Source organism: Nilaparvata lugens, unplaced genomic scaffold, assembly GCF_014356525.2.
Source record: "Nilaparvata lugens isolate BPH unplaced genomic scaffold, ASM1435652v1 scaffold5262, whole genome shotgun sequence".
Classification (NCBI taxonomy): domain Eukaryota; kingdom Metazoa; phylum Arthropoda; class Insecta; order Hemiptera; family Delphacidae; genus Nilaparvata; species Nilaparvata lugens.
The window spans coordinates 14,321-20,297 of record NW_024091136.1 but is presented as its reverse complement, the minus strand read 5'-3'; the positions used below and the strand labels follow the sequence as shown (position 1 = coordinate 20,297).

Below are 5,977 nucleotides of genomic sequence, written 5' to 3'. Positions count from 1 at the left end.
AAAGATGATTTTACTTTAATATACGGTATGAAATGAACAAGAATGAATGAGGTGTGGCAAGCAATGCTGATTTCTTAGAGCAGGGTTTCTTTTACAAAAAAATTTAGAATTTTTCAATAAGTGTAAATGTAAGAAAAAAATTGAAATAAAATCGCCTGTTCTTAAACTATGTTCTACCATACGCAACATAGTATGTTCTAAATAAATAAATATAATTTTATTACCATTCAACTGATCATAGTAACAGACAATGCCATATTCTAATAATTCTAATTCAAACACACAACAACTATATGCTGTTGATTTTACGCATCTATGTTGGTTAGAGAGGTCGGATTGATAACTTCATTGCAGAAAGTATTGACTAGATAACTGAAAAGTTTCAATTTCAATATTACTGAAATGATCTTCAAAGCATGGTAATAATGTTATCTCCTGTGTCTTATGTCACAAACTTTTATAGATAATTCTATAGATTATTATTTATTGATTATTGCTAATTTACACAGTTTTATATCACTTTTAATTGGGAGCTTCATCAGCCCCAGTGTCTTCAATAAATCAGTAGGTTATATTTACAGTACATACTCAGTGAGAATTCGTTTTGTCAGCTTCGATTGAACAAAAAAATAGAAGTAGACCATCTAAAGCCCTGCACACACATCGATTTTTGTTCGTACGATATTTGCCGTCCTTAAGAATTCTATCAGATTAAACGGAACTTGACAAACATCATCTGTTTAATCTAATAGAATTCTTAAGGACAGAAAAATATCGTACGAACAAAAATTGATGTGTGTGCGGGGCTTTAGGCTAGATTCACACACATCGATTTTGGTCCTACGATAAAAAATTGAACGTCCAAATTCCAATATAGTTGATATTGGAATATATAGGAGTATATATTCCAGACAAGAGATGACTGCTACACGGCGTCCGTACGGTAAAAATCGTTGATCGATGTGTTTGTAATCACCCATTCATTTCATTGCGCCACAAAATTGGACGTTCGGTTTTTTATCGTGCGTCCAACATCGATGTGTGTAAAAAGCTGATTTTGTTTGAACGTCTAGCGTTCCATCGGCTTCACTACCACATAGCAACCAGATGCCAAACAGCTTATGTGAATTTTTAAATATGCACGATCACGATTATAATCGTTATGGAATTTATGTTTCTGAAAGCTACGGTTGTGCGGTCAAAATTCGAACGAACCTTCATTGAACGTCCACAATCGACTTGTGTGTAGCTAGCCCAGTGAGACAATACATTTCTAACTCATAAATGGAATGGTCATTCTTGGAATAGGTTATCAATGTTATGAACATTTGACCATTTCAGATCAGAGATGATCAACAAGAATTCATTGAAAGGTCAATCTACATCGTGTAGCCGCCTAGAATCCTAATCGACTATTATCAGTGATCATCAATCCGAATATCATGAAGATTGAGAATAGATTCAAAGATGATGTTCACATTCAATAAATTGTGTTTGTTTAGAAGATGAAATAGGTGTTATTATTAGAAAATACCTTATAGAGGAAGGATTCATTATTGCACTTTTTATTTTGTTTAATTTTTTTTAATAATATGCTTATAATTATTTAGTAATTATGTTTTCCTGTATTACTTATACGTATCTTATACTGTCGTGTTTAATAGGGTTTCTTTTCAGAAACGCAAAGTGCCAGTAATATCGGCCCCTCATTACTGCTGAGTAACCGAGAAAGCTTTCCAAAAGACAAAGTTGTTCAACGGTGAGTAATGTCTTGAATATTGATATTAGATAAAAATTTGGGATGGAACCTACTCAAACCACTTGGAAAAACTTTTTGTGATTCAAAAACACCATATTAGAGCTACATTAGGAAAACCCAGACTCTATCCAAGTGAGAGTTGCTTTAGTGGGCTGGATTTTTTAACTGTCAGGCACCTATACATCTAAATCAATATCTAAATTTCAAATTGCAGATACTGTTTTATCAATTTGTAGAATTGATAAGATCTGGCCATTTTATCACCAGTAAATTTGATAGGAAACTAGTATCCGAAATCAATACATGTAGTGTCTTGAATAATTCAATTTTAGTCCAGCCTTACATTGGTGCTTGCAGCCTACAGTCCATACATTGGTGCTTGCAATTTATATTGTAGTTCTGATTCTTTTATATATTATTTGGCTACATGAGTGAAGTCCAGAACCAATTTTTTCATGGAAAATCTCCTTGTGTAAGATACAAAGTGGCCCAAACACCTTGTATTTCGGTTCACTTTCCAGTTTTCATCTATTTCCGCCAAATCCGGTAATCAGACAAAAAATTTGATCTTTCCTATTTTCGATTATAAAATTCTGAATAAAATGAGTTTTACTGAACTCTCTATCTTCAATAAGTACTGGGTTATGATTTTTCAAAAAATTGTGGAATTTAAAGAAAAAATCAATTTTGATTAATTTCAGATTTCAACAATATATTCAGATTGTTACCATTTAGATGTATAATTCAAAATCCCTGTGGGCATATTTTTGAGCTCTACAATTTAAGACCAGGTAGAGTGCTCTATCTCTTCCAGCTACACATTTGACAACAATGCCCTTTGTATTGTGAAAAACACCTAATTTTTAGCTTCAACCATCATCACCAACTGCATTGTTCTCACTTTGATACAAAATAAATTTTTCTGTCCGATTGCTAGATTTGCGGAAATAGCTGAAAACTGGATAATGAACCGAAAATAGGATGTTTCTGGGCCACTCTGTATCAGCACAAGGAAATTTTGCCTAAAAAAGTGATTCTTGACTTTTCTCATGTATCCGAGTAATACATTCAAAAATTATAACTACAATATACATTGCAAGCACATCCCCTTTTTTATATCTATATTGACTGGACTAATAGTAGCTTCCATCTAGAGAAATTTCCTCCTATCTTAATATAAAGACTTCTAATGATTTTTATGTAATTTTCAACTTTTCTTTACTTTCCCTTATGCTTTTTCTCTGCTATTTATGTTCCCTTCCTCACTCCCTGTTTCTCTTCCCGATTTTCTCAATAAATGTTTGATAGCAAATGCAAGTTTCATGTTATCCCATTATTATCTTCATTGTTATTCAATCATTGGACCATCGGCCTCTGCGCTCAGCTTTTTTGAACCTTGCAGGGACTTCAGTTTTAATATATTCATTCATTATACTTTAATTCATCCATTTATATATTCAATTCATTCATAAATATCTTATTCTTTTGATGGTATTTTTAAAATTTGATGGTATTAAAATTTTTCATTTTGTATCGTGTATGGAATTTTTCTCTAATTTTTCATTGTAATTATGTTTTTGGGATAAATAAATAAAGATTTGATTTGTTGAACTATTTTAGCATAAATGATAAATCGTTTATTGAAAAAAATTGTACCATAATCTTGTCATATATTTTGTGCCCGTTATAAAAAAATGTATGCTAATTTATTCTGTTGCTTTCTATTTCAGACAACAAAACATGTCACAAAGTCCGCATCGTAGTCGGCTCATCGTGTGTGTTGGTTTTCATACTGCATTTAAGAAACATTCTAATAAAAATATCAAATAATAACATTGTTATTAACGTAGACATTATGCAATCTGTTTATAAAATGTAATCTATTCTATTTTGTACTTTACAAGATACCTATAATTCTATTCGTGTTCATTTGTGCTTTAAATAACAACGTTAAATTCAAAATTGTAGTAGATACATTTTTTTGTACTCAAAATAGTGTGTGAATTAACTTATCATTTACATAACCTTTAGACTATGTATTCCAATAATTGAGGTTTAGAACAGTTTGGGGTGAATGCCTGTTGTGTTTACCTTAATCGTATTGTATATAAATAAATTATGGTAGTAATTAATTTAGTATATAATCCCCTGGGCACAATAGTGTGAAATGCGACGGGAGCGTGAAAACATTTTAGCCATGGTTGAAATTTTTAGAACATCAAAACCCAATCGATGTCTAGGAAAGATTGTGGTATCTGGAAAGATTTTGATTGCTTACTGAATGTTCAGAAGATAAATTATGTTTGTCAGTTTTCAGCGAAATTGTTAATATTTCATTTTATCGATAGTGTAGTGAGAAATCATCAAAATTTTCTCGGAAGAATTCGTTAGTATTTTTATGATCTACAGCTCAAAAAATGTCGCGCGCCGATAGTTCGATTCAAATTTCCCACTTCGACTAGCATTGGCGGCGCTCTTCGCAATTGGCCAAACTTTCGCGCCAAGGCAATGATTCGTCGGCCGTGCAGGCAAGTCGCCGGGCTATTATATTCAATTTGGATACGGTTTTATCAGAGTAATAGTTCAGATACTATAAAGCAGCCCTTTATTCTTATAGTTATTGTAATATTGGATATCACAACACTTATTCACTCCATTTATTACTAAATAAGACATATTGATTATCAATTCAAATGTATATTATTAGTACCATTTCCAAGATTACGTATTGAGAGTGTTTATCTTAACTTATTATGTTGTATCCTCACAATTTTCGTTCCGAGAAGTTCAACCTTCCTTCTTTCTCTTCTTCTTCAGTTTCTTCTCCCTTCATCATCATCATCTACCTTTTTCTGATTCCTGTTTCCTCCTTTCTCGTTCTTCTTCCCTTCGGTTTTTTTGGTGTCTTCTCGTTTCCTCCTCATGTCTCTTTTTCTGATTTCCTTCTTATCTTGATCTCCCCTTTCTCCTCTTTCACATTTCTTCTCCTCCCGTACAAGCCAGCTTGGTACTCTTCTATAAATTTTTATGTTTCGTTACATTACCTCTCCCTTTTTTATTCCAGGCTTAATAAGTTTCTCTTCACTATCTATCTCTTTCTCAATTTTTCTATCCCCATTCAATCAACTTTTTTCTCCATATTTATTTACTATTGGTCCCGATTTCTCTTCTTCCGTTTCCTATTTCCTTTACTATTAATATATATCCCGCTCCTCTTCTTCATTTTCAATTATTGACCACAAAAAAGAACAAAGTAGATCAGTAACGTTAAACTTTTCAAAGACATGAAGTAGGCCTATATTCACAGTATATATTTACATTGAAGTATATAATAAAAGAATTGCTTCATCATCAAACCATTTCATCAATTTCATTGTTTCATCATCAAAACGTTTTTTTTTTCAACATTCATTTCAAATCTAGCAATAATGTTATTCAATCAATGAATAACAACAATAAGGACAATTTCAAGATGATTAGAAGTCAGGTGAGCAAGGCGAATAATATTAAATTGTAATTGTTAGAATTAAAAAATCAGTAAATTGAGTAGACCAAGATTATTGTTACAATGATTTTAATAGAGTAAACAATCACATAGTTCAGTTAAAACTGAGATAATCCATTATATTAAGCGAGCAATTTCTGCTGTATAATAGTATTTGCATTCTGCTATCCAAGTGGCAGCCGCCGGTAAAGCATACTTGTTGCAGCCACCCTTTTGAGTGGAGTATATGTCGTTTTCTTGCCACCCTTTCAGCCGTGAGTCCATCATTAATAATTATGCTGCTTTTGGATTAGAGATTAGACTCATATAATTATAATCATAAAAACACTTCATTCACATGGGCTACTTTTTAAATTTATAAAACAATTTGAAAAATCTTAAAGCACCCTAAGATTTTTAAATTGTTTTATAAATTAAAATCATGAATATAAATAATACTATCAGGTAACCTATGCTCCGCAAGGGTATTTTTAAATCACTAGGAACATAGGAACTTTGCACAATGATTTGTGACTAGATAGAGCTACAAAAGAATAAATTATGACAATTGTCGATTAATACACACAATGGCGGCCGTTTAAATTTTTATTTATTCTGACCGACCTACAGCTGAATAACGTGTGCAGGAGGTTGATAGACTAGTTAGAGAATAAAAAAATTCCAGATCTACAAGTTTATTGCAGCTAAGGTTTATTGCATTTCGACATCACAAT

General features: G+C 32.0%; 1 long non-coding RNA gene across 1 annotated transcript; it reads left to right on the top strand.

The window, feature by feature from the left end:
• The first annotated feature begins 1,675 nt into the window (after positions 1–1,675).
• On the top strand, positions 1,676–5,115 carry LOC120355927. Its single transcript, XR_005573869.1, has 2 exons — positions 1,676–1,759; positions 3,490–5,115. It is a non-coding gene; the product is annotated as an uncharacterized LOC120355927 (long non-coding RNA).
• The last annotated feature ends 862 nt before the right edge of the window (positions 5,116–5,977 follow it).